Here is a 17,829-nt window from a genome sequence, read left to right as displayed (position 1 = left end):
TCTGACTCTGGTCTGAGCGCTAACACGTAACTGTTCGCAACAGCAGACAACTTGCAAGTGACAGGCAAGTCCTATATATACTAAAAGCGCTCCACAGCGCCGCCCCAGTCACTCAGCCAATCCAGAGCATAGCTGGAGTCAGCTGATCGGCCTGATCAGCTGACTCCCCTTCTAGCAGCATAAAGGTCCTGTCGCCTGCTCTCCATCTGTGTGAACTAGAAGGACCAGGCAAAGCAATATCACGCTGCTGCGCGGCAGCAGCCGCTGGCTGAGACGCGGAGATAGCCGCCATGCCGCTTGCCCATGCGGCGGCATCTCCGCTATTCATTACAGTAGGTAGCTGGTGTGTGTGTGTGTGTGTGTGGGGGGGGGGGGGGGGTTGTAGATGTGTAGGTGTGTGTATTATTTTTTACCAGCCACATGGGGAGGTTTGGATCACAAGAGGGAGCCCCATGCTAATATCGCTGAGGGGGTCCCTTAGTTTCTTGCTGCGCTCCGACTCAAACTGACAATGTTTCAACCAGAAATGCCATTACCAGTGAGCTCCTTTAGATGGGAAGGCAGTGTGATGTCATTCTTTTACTGCTTACAATGATGCACATGGCAAGGAGGGCTTCATTCAGCCCGTAAGCCTTAAGATTGACACCTGTGTTCTAGACAGACAAATAATTCTTCAAAACTGGATAGAAATAAAAGGAGAAAAATAGATGGGACACTTCATGCTTTACAGTGTATATGTTTTTCCAAAGCAGCTGATATATGGCATACTTTTGCAGTCTTTGTTCATACATTTACGTTGACATAAAAAAAATTCACAGAATTTAGGGTTTTTTTTCTCCTTTTTTATCTTTGCAACCTTTTGAGGTTTTACTGAGTCTCCCTCTTTCTCTCTCTCCTCCCTGTATTTCTTCTGTTATATTTTCCATGTTCTTTATATTGGCATTCTCAGTCTGTTCCTTTGTACTCTCTTATTTGCAATTATCCACTGAGTTAAAAGAAGAGCAAAGAAAACAAAGACTACCTCCAAGTCATTATTCCTGGAAGATTTAAACTATTGCTTTGCTTGGAACCTGATGGAGTTGTGAAAGATGGTGATGTACAAGTACACTACTAATCAGAAGTGCTGAGCACTCTATGGCCAGCCTTAGGCCTCATTCATAAGACTGTCTTCTCATTTTCCCAAGTTTTCCCATTTTGAGCCCCTCACTTCGCTGCTCGGAAAATGATTGTCATAGTTCTATAGGATTTGTCAGGACTAGTTTTGGTGCTCAAATTCGGCCTATTGATTTTGGACCACCACACTTCAGCCCCAAACTAGCGGACAGGGTCAGGGGGAGTTCACGGCACAATTCATGTGACTCTGATGCTTCCTCCTTCCAAAACCAAAGGGAGGAAGTATAGGAGTCACATGAAATGCACAGTGAAGAGCAAGAAAGAAAACTCCCCTGACCCTGTCCGCTTGTTTAGTGCTGAAATGCCGAATTTAAACACCAACACTAGTTAGGACAGTTGACTAGCATTTGTTGGGACTTTGTTTGATGTTGCAATTAAATTACCAGGAGGTGAAAAGAAAATCAGTGGCGTAGCAATTGGGGATGCAGATGTTGTGACCGCACTGGAGCCCTTGGGCCAGAGGGGCCCTCAACCGCAGTATTACTTCTTTATTGGTTCTGTACTGGTAATACTAACTTCTATAGATGCTTTGAATAGTAATAATCATTAACAAACTTTTCTCCATCCCCTTCTTGCACCTCTGACACTGTGGTTGTCCTTGGCAGGTTTTGGTGCGCCGTATCAATTGTTATGTATAGACTGCTTTGGGGGGCCCAACTTAAAACTTACACTGGGGCCCATAGCTCCTTACCTACGCCACTGGTTGTAATCATTTAAGAAGAACAATATGATCTGACACAGGATCCGTACCACCAATCTCTACTGACTCTTGATTTAGTAAACACCAGTGAAGTGCAAATCAGAGAGTGATCTAAGTTAGACGGTGCCAGGAATGAGTATATGCCCATTTCATGTCCATGAATGCTGTCTCATCCGGCTACTCCCTGACTACAGATCGACCCAATGTCCGGTGGATTCTTTCTTCAGATAATAGGAATTACAGTTCCTTTAATTCTCCTGCTGTCTGTGATCTACAATAATGGTGACTGCAGTGTTTGGCCAATAAGCTGTCCTTTGTGGAATAATTGCGCGCACTCATCCTCATTTCCTCTTTTGGGTCTTGTCTGTTGCATAGTAATTCAGCACCCTCATTCCACTAGCAGCTAACAGAGCAGCGACCAGTGCAATTACTCAACAGACAATTAGATTAATGTCACCACACAGCAGTCTGTAGTGACCCTAGAGACCAGAACGCGCACAGCAGACACACTTCCAAGTTCATTGCCAGCGCACATCAGAGGTATATTCAGCCTCCTGGCACCATGCCCACTCCAGAAGAACTCTCATTGCGCGGAGAAGGGCTGGCACTGAGCAGGCAATGACATTATCTCACTCCAGATAAGCGCAATGACAACTATTTTAAGTGCCTGCTAATAAATAGGGTTTGAGCTGAAAAGTGCAGAGAGGATATTACAGCAGCAGAACAACTCATCCTGACGTGTCCAGAAAAGCGTGATCTATGCCCATCTTGACAGGCAGAGCAGCTGCAGCGTCTCAGTGGCTGCGTCTATTGCGCTGTATACAATATAAATGAGCTTTATTCCTCCTGCTCTGATGAATGTATTTGGAGGGCAGCTCTTGCCTGGGGAACGTGCGCTGACTGAGGAATCTGTCTCCTGAGTGGTGGCAGACAGACCCAGGCATAGCTGGCCGACTATACATAATGCAGTGGCATAAAACACCTCAATTGCGAACGATCGTGGTAAATCGCATGCGGGAAACGCAGTCGCAGGGTGAACGCAGAACGGCGGAAGAACGGCAACCACAGAGAAAAACGGTTTGATAAGTATGCTGCCTGCAACTCCTATTACAGGAATTACTGTGGGAATTACTGTATACCAAGGTGAAATATTTCACAATCCCACAGAGAGACATACAGAGCAGGCTCAGTTGCAGTGCAGCTCTCTTTAAGACCAAGAAGGATCCACCCTCCATGTCTCCCTGTAGCTCTCCTGTGCAGAGGCTGTAAATTACTGACAGCCGAGCAGAGGCTGCCGTTCTCCGCTACCTTCCCTTCTCCTCCAGCATCTCCCTCTCCATCCCAGTATCTCCATCTATCGCTCCATCCGCCCGCCCTCGCCTAGTAATGTCCTACCAGCCCAGCAGGCTGTAGAGGAAAAGTTGGCCCTGTTTACCTCCCTGTCCCATCAGATCATTCAGTGCAGGATCTGCAGAGCACTCCTATGGTGGTGCTGTGTCCCTGTGTGCTGAGAGTCAGTGCAGCCCCCCTCTCTCCCTCCCTCCCACCTCCATCACAGTGGCCGGTTCAGGTTCACACACAGCTCCCCGTGCTGCTGCTGATGCTGATCACTGGTCTGAGAGTTATTCATTCACTGCTGTGGGGGCGAAGCTGAAATCTCAGCCAACAAGTCTGAGACTAACACAGTGCAACATTATTTTCTATGGATCGGATGCTGCAGTCTCACTATTAGCACCAGACACAAGTTCTGTTCCTTCTGTATAAGGGGATTCACCTTCAAGGTAAGGTCCCTTTTTCCTGTATAGGCTGTCCATGTGTTATGTGCTTCCTGTATGCTATGTCTGTGTCCTTTGTGAAGTGGACCTTATATATAATTGCTATGCATGATCTTCTTTCTCTTTATTATGCCGAATACATTTCCTAAGAGCATTAGGTAGCTCTGTAGTAATAGTGTAGAGTTGGTGGGTGCTGACGTGAGTCTGTAAATGTATGTCTATTATGTCGAGTAGAAAATGATATTGCTTTAGAGTGAAGATAATATGCACACCGCATCTGCTGCTGCTGGAGTGTATAGGAGTCCTGCTGTGCAGGGGAATTCAATAGCAGGTTTATACTGTAGCAGATTAGTACCTGTATCTTCAGGACTGGATCGATTCCTGTGCGAGGGTTCCCTCTGTGCTGGCAGTACTGATTGTAAACAACATTGCAGAAAACTGGCCATACACCAGAAAGTTTTGATTGTCCAGGCTTGCCCAGTCTTTACACATACCTGCAATGAATGAGGGCCTACCTAATGAATTGGGGAGGGGGGGGGGGGGTATATTTACTTTGTTTACCCTCATGCTGCACAAGATTGTATGGTGTATGGCCATCTTAAAGGAGACACAAGGTGAAAATAAATTTATGAGAAATAACATTGTATCTATCGTCCATCTCCTAAAAATGACTTTTCTAGATATCTCACAGTTTTATTCCATTTTAATATACTTTTTAAGTTTTTACTGTTTCCTTTTCTCTGCTCAATGACACATTCTTTGAAGTACCCCAGAACTAAAATCTGTAAAGTATTGATCTTTTGCTTATCTCTTTCCTGCCTTCAGAACCCATTTTCTGCCAGGGCAGTGTTTTATGGCTGTATTTCCTCATCAGTGAGGGCTATGCTATAGCCCGAAGTGGTTCCGACTTGGACATAAACTGTCACCTGCATACTTGATTTTTAACTCTTTCAGACAGAGAAAGGAACAAAAGGAACACGGCATAGTTATTTGTGTGCTGGGCACAGTCTATCTGATCATGTCACATTTCACCTGGTGGATCCTTTAAGGCTGTCTGTATCTATTTTTAACATTTACGGTTATTGTAAATTAAGTATATAGATAAAGTTAGACTGCAGATGTGGCGATCCTTTTATTTATCTTTTTAAATAGAAAAAAAAACAGAATGTTGCACATATTAAAAGTTTGCTTGTAGTGCTGTGTCTTGATGTCTTTTTAAGAAATCTTGTTGATTTATTTTCTTATTAGAACATGGCATCTAGTACTGCGATCACAGTGTGAAAAGTGCTGCAACCTAAAGTGTACTTTTTCACATTTCAGAATCATTTACTGCATTTCAAAATCAGTTAAAAGTCCATCAATCCTGATTGGTTCCTGTGGACTGTTGCACTTTGCACATAGTGGTTGCACTTTGCATTACTTGAGATCTATTCTGGTTGGATGGGCTAGGTTGTAGCTCTTCCTTATTTCTTAAATTCAGAGTCCCTTTTCCACTGGATTATTCAATACCTGTATCATATGCATTATTGCAAAGTACTGCTATCCAAACGGTGGTATATGACAGCACCATTGCTGCAGTAGTTGAGAGAGGCGTGGGGTGTTTGGAAGTAGTTCCATGGCTTTCCGGACCTGAGATTTTTCAGTAGCTGCTGTCCTTGGTGCTGGCCTGACAGCAAGGATGTGATGATGTCCACTTATGAGATCATTAGCCTAAGAACACTGTGCTAGTACTGCATGATACTGTGAGCATCCTGATGCAGCAATCCATTTTAATAACTAAGAGTAAACTTCTGTGTGTTCATTTTTAGCTGTGAGTTGGCTGGTAAAACACATTTGAAAGTAGTGAAACAATATGATGTTCTAATTTATTCATTCCATATAAAAGATACAAACAAAACAGATGGTGAATAAATAAACACCACTATGAAAGGCTATCAGTAGTGACATATATTCTCATATATCACACATCACGTTTCCTGCATAATTTTCCACATATAAAACATATATTTTTCTCGGTGTAAAGAGGACCGTGCTCTAAGTCCAGCGATACAGATCTGGTTGCTACAACTTGCTGAATGCGATGAACTCTCATCTGGTTGCTATGAGTCACTGAATGCAGTGAACTCATATACGTTTGCTGTAAGTTACTGAGTGCTGTGAACTCATATCTGGTTGCTGTGGGCTACCAAGGGAGTGAACTCACACCTGGTTGCTGTGGGTTACCAAGTGCAGTGAGCTCACATGAGGTTGCAATGGGTTACTAGGTGCAGTAAACTCATACCTGATTGCTATGGGCTACTAATTGCAGTGAACTCATATCTGGTTGCTATGGGTTACGCAGTGCAGGGAACTCACACCAGGTTTGATGGGTTACTAATTACTATAAACTAAAGTCTTATTGTTATAAGTTACTATAAACTGGATGTGCATTGGATACATTGTTTATTTTGTCATACATATAGCAAGGGATCTAATTTACTGCATTTGCATTTGTTTAGATGTGAGGCCAGTGTAATGTTTTCTGTTGAAATTTGTGAACTTATTTTAAACCGAGTTGCATAGTTGTAAACAAATACCTAATTTGAAATCTATCATAAGTTTTCTGTTTTTAAAAAGCCACTTACACTTGAGATTTCTGTGATGTCTCTGTGTTGTGTACAGTCATTGACGCAGAGGATACTTATTATAATAGCCCTGTTTTTTTCTGCACTTAGTATAATTGGTTGTTTGATCATTCTTTTTTTTTTTTCTTCTTCTTTTTTTTCTGGAAGAGCATTGGCAATCTTCCATCTTCTCAGGGGAAATCATGAGAACAAAATCTATTCACTTCTTCAGTTAGTGGAAATGCAAAGTTACCTCTTGGTATAGAGCGATGAGAACCACATAACTGCCTCTCCAGAGGAGCCCAGTTATGATGTCATTAATAAATACTTGCTATACATTATTAAAAGTAAAAGTCATTGATCTGCTTGTACTGGATATGTCTGTAGTGATATCAGCAGGAGGCGGGTTATCTAAATGTGGCATTTACCCATTGAAGCTGTTACATTGATTACTTGGCTGTATCTTGTTGGCAGTATTCCGATGTGTTGGCACCTTCGAACATTCTGAGCATCTAAACCGGCAGTGATCAATTCCTGTCTTACAATGCTAGAGGCACTACAAGTTCCAGCATGTACTGATGTGCTAGGTGCCTGGGCCTGGTAGATTCTCAGTATGTTGACCACCCACAGACTCAGAACTCTGATGTTTGCCAGAAGGGATGGAGGAAGTGTTGGCGTATTTGTGGGCCGGTGTGAGATTCTGTGGGCAGCTCAGGTTCCATGAGACTTGTTAGTAAACAATCATCTTTTTAGTTGTAAATAGCTCAGGAAAGAAATAAGAGCCGATGGTTTTAGCTAGCAAAAGCTTTGTGTCTCTATGTGGCTCAAGACGCAAATCAAATAAAAAAAAAATAGCTTTATTGGCATGGCCAAGATACATATAGGCATTGCAAAAAGAAAGTAAAGATGTGGGACATGAAAGTTGCTGGGGGTTGGGGTGGGATAGAGGTATAATAGGTAAGCAATCTGTGGACATTTTTAGGTTTACAGTTCATTTATGCTCCTCTCAGTCTGTGGCAAGTGGCATGCTGTGACATAGTGTGCAGCGATTGTTACTGTGGATTTCTATTCTCTTAGTAGAGTGTAGAGTTTACTCTCTGCTTCTAATGAGTGAATATCTGAGATAAGGTCCAGCAATTTCTTAAAGTAAAGTGTGGTTGCAGTGTATTTGGGGCAGTGCAGCAGGAAGTGATCCTCATCTTTGAGGGCCCTCTGGTCACAGTGTTGGCATGGTCGATTTTCTCTGGGTTTGTTCCCCTGTCTGTGTCTCCCAGACTTGATTTCCAGGTTGCAAGCACTAAGTCTGTAGACACTCAGGATTGTTCACAGATATTGCTTATTTTTAAGCTCTGGCGATTTTAAAAATCGCAACAGCTCCTGCACGATTCCCAGCGTTTGCGATTCAATAGAAAGTATAGCAAAATCGCTAAGTGCTTGAAAAAGCACTTTGAAAAGCGATTTGCTGAGCGTTTTAATGAATAAATACATTGTATTTATTTATTTCCAGGTCAAAGAGTTCACTTCTTGATTGATGCCAGGAAGTGAACAAAACATCGCTACACAAAAGCACTTTGAAAAGTGCTTAGAACAGCATTTTTCTACGTGAAAATTGCTCTGGAAGCGCTTAGAAAAGCGCTTACAAAGCCGCTCACAAAATCGCTCAGCGCTTGCGATTGCGCTGGCGATTTATAATGCGAACAAGGCCTCAGAATTTCCTTATCTTGAGAATTTGGGAGATTTTCCAACTATGGAACCAGTTTACAGTATATTCTCTCAATAGGGTATATGGTTAGCTTCTGTGTTTTATTTCACTCCATCATTTATCCACTTGATCCTTTTTGCTCTTGGCTGTGTTGTGTTTATCTGGGCTTTTGTTTGGGCCTGGGGACGTGGATTTGAGAGGAGCAGATAGCTGACCACTTCTTTCATGGCACTTGGCTTTTCTTGGCCTTCATTGCACAACATTGCTGCTTTATAGCTGGGCCCAGTAGGATGGAACTCTCTTCTGTATCTCAAACATTGATGGGAATCTAACCTGCTCAGCTTGGCAGGCAGTGTTTGAGGTACTCGGATGGACATGGAGGGGGTGTTTGCAGAATTCCACTTTGATTGAAAACAGTTTATGGATATTTTTTCCTGGAAAAACATCAATAGGCTAATGCAAACTAATTCAGCAATAACTTGATGTGCCCAGCTCTTTCTCACTGGGTATTAGAGAGTGCATCCTTATTTTATGTTCACCATCTCCAAGACTCAGGCTGGGACCACACATGTCAGTGTCGAAAACCTGCAGATTTTTCCATTCACAATTTTTTTCCACAGTATTATGAATGAGAAGATACAAAGGTGTGGTCCTCTCTTTCTAGTACTGGCAGTCAGATCTCCCTAGCGTTAGCATTAGTGTGTGCATGCACCGTCTATTCTTAGGGCCCTTTTCCACTGCCATATTCAGAACACATGCATAACAGGAATCAATTGCCATTCCCACTATGGGATATGACTTTTACCCAAATGAAAACGTGATTTTTACGTGATTCCTTTTTGAATGTCTGCAACAAAATGAATAGTCGGAAAAATGCAAACTCAATCAAACCATGAAATGAAAAATCACATGGAACCTCATGGAGAAATATGTAGTAAAATTTGAAGAAACTGCAATCGCTGCACGTTTGTGATTTTCAGTGGTACTGAAGTGGAAGGGCAGCTAGCTTCAGTGCAAATAGAAAAAGCATTTTCATCTTAGCACCAACTCTAAATTACATGGGTACAGCAAAGTTATGTTTGCCCTCTTCACCACCAGAGCTTAAAGTCGTAAGATTCAATATGCCCAGATGATTAGGGCTGCGTGATTTTAGGAGGAACATTGAAATTGTGATTTTCTCTCATATATTGTGATTTTGATTGAATTCACAATTTTCTTCAAATCATCTGTACACACTAGATGTTCACCCAAGGTAGCTAGGTACAGGTGCCCATGTATAGGAAGCCAGGTATAGGTGCCACCAGTATAGATAGCCAGGTATAGTTGCCTCCAGTATAGGTTAGCATGGTAGGTGCCCCCAGTATAGGTAGCCAGCCAGGTATAGTTACTACCAGTATAGGTTAGCCAGGTTGGTGCCCCAGTATAGGTAGCCAGGTATAGTTGCCACCAGTATAGGTTAGCCAGGTAAATGCCCATAGTATAGGTTATCTAGGTAGGTTTCCCCAGTATAGGTTAGCCAGGTAGCTGCCCTACTATAGGTTATCTAGGTAGGTTTCCTCAGTATAGGTTAGCCAGGTAGTTGCCCCCAGTATAGGTTAGCTAGATAGGTTTCCCCAGCATAGGTTAGCCAGTTAGTTGCTCCCAGTGTAGGTTAGCTAGGTAGGTTTCCCCTGTACACGTTAGCCAGGTAGTTGCTTCCAGTATAGGTTAGCTAGGTAGGTTTCCCCAGTATAGGTTAGCCAGGTAGTTGCCCCAGTATAGATTAGCTAGGTAGGTTTCCCCAGTATAGTTTAGCCAGGTAGGTGCTTCCAGTATAGGTTAGCCAGATCCCCCAATATAGCCAGCCTATACTGGCTGTATCCCTGCCTCCCTCTCCTGCCTGCTGGGCTGCCGAGTGCAGACTCACCCCACAACACAGTGATACACAAGCCACAGCAGCAGCACAAGCTGTTATGACACAGGCCCAGTGTGTATCATTCTCCTCACATGCAAAGTGTTGGCCTCATTCCACACTCACTACAGCGCTTCCTTCTGTCGGCTGGAAGGAGGAAGCGCACTGTAGTGACATGGAATGCGGGCAAAACACTTCGCGTGTGAGGAGACTATGCATGGAACGCAGAAAATTATCTGCATAAAAAAACTGCCGCTTTCACGATTACTTAATAGTCTTGCCCCACGTTGCCGTTTCGATTTTTAAACAATGTATTGTGCAGCACTGCAAATAATACAATCTTGATTTTACAATTTTCCAAACCTACTGTATGTAGTAGAAGGTTAACCTGAGTGAATGTACTTTGAATGGATACTTAAGGTAGTCCCTTGTATTACATAAAACATAGTAAGATTGTACTATCAAGATCAAGAAAGATGTATCATTAATGGTCACCTTTAAGGGCCCCCTTAATTAGATTTGATTTGTTGGGGCTCAGAAGCCCCCAATATGAGTGAATGTGTGAAATCTCATATATTTAAAGTGTTATGTGTATCTTCTGGCTTCCTAAGAGTAAAAGTTGTCATTCATCACTTGATGTGCCACCAGATCAATCATTAGATAGATCCCTCTTTGAACCAATCCGATCCGAGAGGAATCTATTCCCTGGCCACACACTGTAGACCAGGGATGTCAAACCAGTCCTTCGAGGTCCTCACACATTTTTGGCACAGCTCAAATGAATTGATGGGTCCGAATCAGGAAAGGTGTGGTCCATCAGGTGGAACACATAAGAATTGAAGAGGAACTATAGTAAAAAATAACATAATTCATAAAATTATTTATTTTTTTGTTCCTCTCTCTGATTTACTTTCTGAAATTTATCACAGGTGGTGCCATCTTTAGTCCTGCCAGCTGAGCTGATGTCTGTGCATAGAACTCTCAGTAAACATTCAGCAAACGGGAGATACTGTATGCTTGGTACTTGGAAACAGCTGTTATTTCCCACAATGCAATGAGGTTCACAGACAGGGACTGTCAGGCATACATATGAAATCGCCCGCTGGGAGACTTGGACGCAGGATACAGCCGGTATATGGCTTATCCTGCTGCTGCACAAGTCCCGGCAGCGTTAATTACTATTCCCCCTCCATGTCGACGTGGATAGTGGGGAATGATGTAATTCGACTTCCAGCTATTGCTTGTGTTAAAAGTAACTTTGAAGTTACTCTCTGAGCGCCGCTATAGTCGTAATTTCTATTACGGTCTATGGTGGCGCCGGCGTCGCCCAAATCTCCTGCTCTTAATTACAGCCCTCGACTGTCAGGGCCATGGACCTGAAATCACACTGTGGGAGGGGTTTCACCACAATATCAGCCATACAGAGATCCCTGTTTGAGAAAAGGAAAAGCTTTCTCATGGGAAAAGGGGTATCAGCTACGGATTAGGATGAAGTTCAATCCGAGGTTAAAGATCCTCTTTAACTTCCCTTTAAATGTTTGCTCTGTATGCTAGTATCTGCCCTTTAGCCCTTAAGTTCATGAAAAACAAAGAAAGTCCTTGTTAATGAAAGCATGGTACACTATGATGGGTCAGTAATGCTGAACATTTTGCAAACGGTAGCCACGTAACCATTTCCTAGATCTGGAACTTGCAAGGATCTGATTCCTCTGGGCAGTGCAGCATTGCTGGGAGGAGTGGCATGGCCAAGCTGCCACTCAACCATTCCTATGTAGAGGTCTATGGAGGATGGTCTGGTGGTGCTACCAGCCGGGGTAGAAGATTTTCTATTCTTTGTATAGGGCCCGCACAGGCTACAAATCATGGGGCTCCACAGCAAATCATAAACAGGGACCCCACAGCATTCACATCCCTTTCCCTGTTATCCCTTGGTGACACCCAAAATAAGGGGGCCCATCTGCCAGACATCATATAACCGTGATTCCCCCCATGCAAAACAAGTGTGGTCATAACAACACCTGATCTGGATATTGGACCCTCGTGTGGTTGGGAGGGGGGGCTGTGAGTGTCAGCAGTTGGGGACCCCTGCAGGTCTGGGACCCTGTGTGTTTGCAGGGGATCCTCCACTCCCTAGGTACGCCGCTAGACCCATACACACAGAGAATAATCTCACAGTGCTCTGCTAGCTTGTTCTATTTTAATCATATCTCATTTCTCTTTCATTTGTAAGATAATCAAGAGCCTATCATGCTCTCTTTTAATAGAGGATTATAATAAACCACAATGAAAATCTTTCAAAGACCACATCCTAAACAAGCCTATACTGTATGTAATGCTCTTCTGGCCATGAGCTTGTAAATTGCACAGACATGTCAGTTTAGTGTTTAGTCATATGAGTTAGTATATTAGCTGAGCGTGGTGACGTTATACCAGCCCAGACAAGATTACTGGAATTTAATATGAGAAATGCAGAGAAAAAGACACAGGCCAGAAAAATGAATAAATTCTGTTTCATATTAATGCCAAACTTAACATCGCAAAGGCATATTTTTATTTCAAGATAGACTCCCTCTGACTTACAGTATATGTAACACTCAATTTACCAGTGTAAGCCTATTTAATTGTTTTTTGGTTGCAGAATTTTCCTGTGTGGCTTTCTATTACCTAAAAGTGCGTAGCAATGTTATTTTAGTTTAATGTATATGGCAGCAAGCTGCGTTTAGGTTTATGAGGTTTAGTGGCTGACTATATCAATTGGTTAAAGCAGACTTTCAAAATGTAAAAGTTTCTTTTTCAGGTGTCTGCAGTATATGTTACCCTCCTGACAGTAAAGTCTACCGACTACATTGTTTTTGATGATAGTTAACCAGAAAGTGTAGAAGGCAGAACTAGCTCTAGTATTTTCTTTATTACTTGGTTGACTGGATTTGCAATGCTGACCTTCCTATGCTAGTGTCAGATACTGCTTAGCTGAGCTGAACAGCAGTCTATTGGCCATCCAAAACACCTCCCCTATCAGATCATTGCCCACAGGAGTTCATCAGGGAGGAGCTGGGAGGGGACATCAGACAGAATTTTACTTCTGAGCATAGAGCTGATCCTGCCTCCATGTGCTCCAGAGAGGCAGGAGGTGGGCAAAATAAGGTGATGGCCCAGGGCAGTGGGAGAAACCTCTACTTTCTTGGCATCTCCATGCTTTATGCACAGGCCTCCGGATCACGTGATGGACCTTTCCATGATAAACATCTCTGAAATATCTGTATCAAATATGAAGATTGTGTGAGCTATGGTTTAGTCACCTTTATGAGTAATGAAGAGTCCAGCAAGACTTTAAAAATATTTCTGACAGGAAGCTTGGGTCTTTGTTTATAGTCTCAGTTGAGCTTGTATGGTTCGTAGTTCTGCCCATCTTGGACTGCAGCGTGAGGCCTACGTACTAAACTGCAACCATTGAAGCTCTATAGATAGAGGAGAGCTGAGAGAGGATCTACACTTTGGATTGGAAGGCTAACTATGCCATTCTTACAGTAACTGCATCAGCCATATGCCACCTGGAATGTCTGCATGTCTACCTAGTCTCCGGTAAACATAATAGCATAGTACGGTTAGAACTCTGAAGAACAGTTTGTGTTTAAAATGCCTCTCTGGATGACATGGACACGATGGAGAGTGAACTCAAAGTAATCCACTGAAGCAACAACCAGTATCTTACCAGTAGGATTCTGTAGAGATTGAACCCCCCCCCCCCCCATGCTACGAAGTGTAGCATACTGAGCACCACACTGTTGGATATTTGAAAACGTCTGTTTACCTAAAGAAGCTAGGAGGTACTGAAAAATGCCTTTTCTTTTATTCTATTTAGGACAACTTAATAAAATAATAATCAAAAAGAAAAAAAAAACAGCTCAGGTTGCTCTCTCTGGGCTACCAGTATATCAGCTGTATCCAAACATAGGGGATTGTATGAGCAGAATGCCATGAGTGCTCTGCTCAGTTAAACAGTATCTGTCAGGCATAAAATCAAAATTAAATTCTCTATTTGTATCTGTTAATCAAGTAATAAGGATATTAATCAGGTATATATATATATATATATATATATATATATATATATATATATATATATATATATATATATATATATATATATATATTGACATTCCCCAGGTCCCCTGGTTCTTATTTGGTACATTGCCGGACAAAGGAAGTTACAGTGTATGCTCTGTTTTTTTCTTGTTTACTTCCCCCCCCCTTTCTAATAGTTATTCCCCTCAGACATTAGTGTTGTCCGGATCATGAACGATTCGGATCTTTGATCCGAATCTCTTTTGTGAGTCGAATCATCCGGATCATCAAAATGAACAGATTCGGATCAAAAGGGGTGGAGCCAGGAGCGGCACGCCCCCCCTCTCTCAGCGGGCACCGGGGTCCTGGAAGCAGAGCAGAGATGGATCGCTCTGTTGGAGGGGAGCCAGCCTTGCAGGGACAGGTAGATGAGAGAGGGGACATGGGTGCCACTGCCAGATATGTGTGGAGCACACTACTGGCTGCAATGTGCTGATCATTATAGGCTGTCTGTTGTAGTTGTGAACAAATGGGAAACTTTTGGCTGAGAAGCACAGCTCAGTAACTCTGCTGGGCTGAATGAATGACAGAACAGACACTGTGATTGCTGTGCAATATGATCCTCCTGCACTGCGCTAAACAGCTGCACTTATCTTCTCCCTAAATTTGTGATGTGTTCGAGGTGAGAAAAGGGGAATGCTTTCCTTCACTGTGAGACGTTTGCATTCAGAGTATACAGATGAACATATAGGTGAAATATATGTAAAGCATATGATTGCAATTGGGTATTGTGTGCAAAAAAACATTTCTGCTCTCTGCTCACCCTTCGTTCACCTCCTCCCTTCTGTTCACTCCCTGCCGGTCTCTGTCCACCATCCCCCCTTCTCTATCTGTCCACCCCCCTCCCCTTATCTGTCTGTCCACCCCCCTCCCCTTCTCTGTCTGTCCACTGCAGGAAAAGTCCTGGACTGCCAGTCATCCACCCCCCGAAATTCGAAATTCGGATCATTTTACTAAGATCCGGTCTTTTCGATGATCCGATTCGAATCATCCGGATCACTGAGAAGATCCGAACTTCGCATCTCTATCAGACATTAGTTATGTCTATCAGACATAACTAATGCAGCCTGATTAGCTGAAGCCTCTTTCCCTCCTGTTTTCCCCTCCCACACCTCTGTTCCTCTCTGATTGGCCAACATTTATTGTGTTGAGAAGCTGAGAAAGCTGAGACGCTGAGAAAATGACTCACCCCCTGCAGCAGCTTGTGAAATCCGGTCCATACAAATAAACCAGCACAATGATGATTTATGACAATGCACTTCCAATACAGAGCTGGGTGGGAGTGTCTGAAGACTGAGAGGAGGGCCGGCAATGCATACACAATCAAGCAGAGGAGAAAAAAATAAGAGTAAGGGAGGGAGTGACGTCAGGATTGGTTTCAAGACAGACACAGTCAAAATGGAAAATGCTAAGAAGGATTTTCTCTTTTTTTACTAAATAAAAATCACTAAAATCAAAATGTGGACAGTGCAAAACATATGTAAGTATCACACACTGGCACGTACTAATGGCGTGTCACATGGCGTCACTGTTGCTGTGGAAACTCAGTGCTGGAAGCGGCGATCAAGTGAATTAGCCCTCTCTGAAACGCCTGCTCACCATTATGCAGCTAGTGGGGGAGTTGAGGTATTCGGACGTCCACAGCAGGCTGGATTGTGAGCCTGTGCGGACTTGGCTATGGACCGCGGACCGTAGTTTACCCAGCACTGCCCTAGTCCCTTCATCAATTCTATATATAGGAGCAACTGTGTAGCTAAGAAGTTATAGACCCACCCCAGTGTAAATTTTGTGAGCACTTGTTCTAATAAATCCTTCCTTGTACCATTAGCATGTTTGGACAGCAATGCATTTTCTTTCATATGTGGATTTATACATGCTGTAGATTCATAAACTTAGAACAGACTCAACATCAAGGCAGCTAGCACAACTGTATACCTGCTAGAATTGCAGCATTAGAAGATCCTTATATCTTCTAACTCATACGATATAATTACCTAATGTGATGTGAAATTTAACCAAAGGACCTTCAGCTGTGTTTTCTTGAGTGTGTTGTTGCCATGGATATAAGAATGCCTGGGATTAATCAGATAGGGATTCTGTGTTCCACAGTGATGGGAGTTACCATGTGATCTTTAAGAAGTACACAGGTCAAACTTTGATGAATTGAGGCCATAAACTGTGTTGGGCTCTAGGGACGCAGACATCTAATGTCATGAACACCTCATATTTCATACCTTCCATTCTCCTTAATAAGAAAACTGATTATACACATTATTTGTGAAGAATCCGAGAGCTTGGAAAAGATATAATATAAATTAGGCCATTAGATACAATGTTGTGGGATCCGATTATTCTGACGCAAAATTACCTGCCCGTCTTTTCTTTATTTAGCTTTCTCATCAGACGTCTGGGACTTATCAGGGCTCAGTAGAGTCCCATCACTCAGGATGGTAGTATAGGTAGTATGGTAGCATAGAATGCAGATGCATCACCATTGAGATGTGCAGCAACTCACTACAGGGATGTTTTATGAGGTCTGCAGATTTGAGGGCAGTAAAACACCTACAGTCAAATTGATTCTGTGAACTCTGGAAGAGTTGAAAGTCAGAGCAGAAATAGGCACTTATTTAAGTCACTTTTTATCCTAGATTTTCTCATAGGTGATCTTTTCACACCTTAAAGTGGTATGAAACTCAGCATTTCTTCTTTGTTCTAAAAGATTACTTATAGCATATTATCTACTATCACAAAAACACTATTGTAGCACAACAGCATTCAAACAGTTAAACATAACGATTTGTACTTCTTCAGTGGAAAGCTTCTGGCTTCTGGCCAGGTTTTGGACTAGTCCATCTCCTCATGTTTTTTTTCTGTATTTACTTTATTCTGAAAAGCATTTTATGAATGGCAGTTGATCTTTCTAACTGCCAAATCAGTGTGCAGTGAGCAGGGAGGCTGGCCAGCATCGTATGAATCTTTTTCAGGGAGTGTCTTTATAAAGAATAAAGGCCATGCTGAGAATTCCCTATGGAGAAATGGACTAGTCCAAAACCAGTCGGTTCTGTCAGATTTCTACTACTTACTGCTATATAGGAGAAAAGTAATTTATGGTTTATTTTACTCTGAAAGAAATGTACTTCTTATTTGTACATGTACACATATATTTTAAATTTTACAATTTTTGCATTAGTGGTCCTTTAAAATTTGGCAATCTGCAGCCAAAGTGCTGAAAGGTTTTTTTTTTTTGTCAAGAAAATTGCTCCCTCAAAACCAATGGCACTTTCCACATTAAAGTATATACAGGTATATATTTATTGTGATCAGCACTTTTATCTGGCAATCAGAATAATACATAATAATAATGCTAACATTTGGTATAGAGCTTTTTTCCTGTCAGACTCAAAATGATTGAGAGCTGCAGCCACTAAGGGCGTGCTCAATAGGCCACCCTGCTTCATTAGGGGGTCTTGCCCAAAGACTTATTACTAAATAGGTGCTGGAAATTGTTACAGAGAGGTGGTGGCCATAGATGACTGGCAATTTTTTTAAAGTGTTTTTTTTTTTTTAATGATGATTGTCAATTTAAATTTCTTGCTGCAGAAAAAGATTTTTCCTCATTTTCAATTTTTCTCCTAAGTTCATCTACGTTTTCTCCTACTGTAGGTGATATTTTCTCGCCTTGTCAATACAATCCCTTTTAAGCCACTAGCAAGCAAGAAAATACTCAGAATAATTTTGAGAGCACTTTTTCACCTATTTTTAGATACATTTTTTAACCACTTGCCGACCGCCCACTGCACATTGGCGTCGGGTCCTGGGACACTGTGTTGCCGGGGATCGCGCGCAGGGATGCGCGCGCA

The 17,829-nt window shown here is 42.5% G+C and overlaps 1 protein-coding gene across 2 annotated transcripts in view; it reads left to right on the top strand.

Annotated features, from left to right (window-relative positions):
• Nucleotides 1-3,160: 3,160 nt before the first annotated feature.
• SYNDIG1 (synapse differentiation inducing 1) overlaps nt 3,161-17,829 on the top strand; it is a 383,620-nt gene continuing 368,951 nt past the window's right edge. For both annotated transcript variants that reach the window (XM_068232212.1, XM_068232213.1), the window contains exon 1: nt 3,161-3,654. The gene's annotated coding sequence lies outside the window, so the exon portion shown is untranslated. The remainder of the gene's footprint in view (nt 3,655-17,829) is intronic.

This window comes from Hyperolius riggenbachi, chromosome 4 (assembly GCF_040937935.1).
Source record: "Hyperolius riggenbachi isolate aHypRig1 chromosome 4, aHypRig1.pri, whole genome shotgun sequence".
NCBI lineage: Eukaryota > Metazoa > Chordata > Amphibia > Anura > Hyperoliidae > Hyperolius > Hyperolius riggenbachi.
The sequence above is the reverse complement of the archived record's forward strand: the minus strand, read 5'-3'. Positions and strand labels throughout refer to the sequence as shown.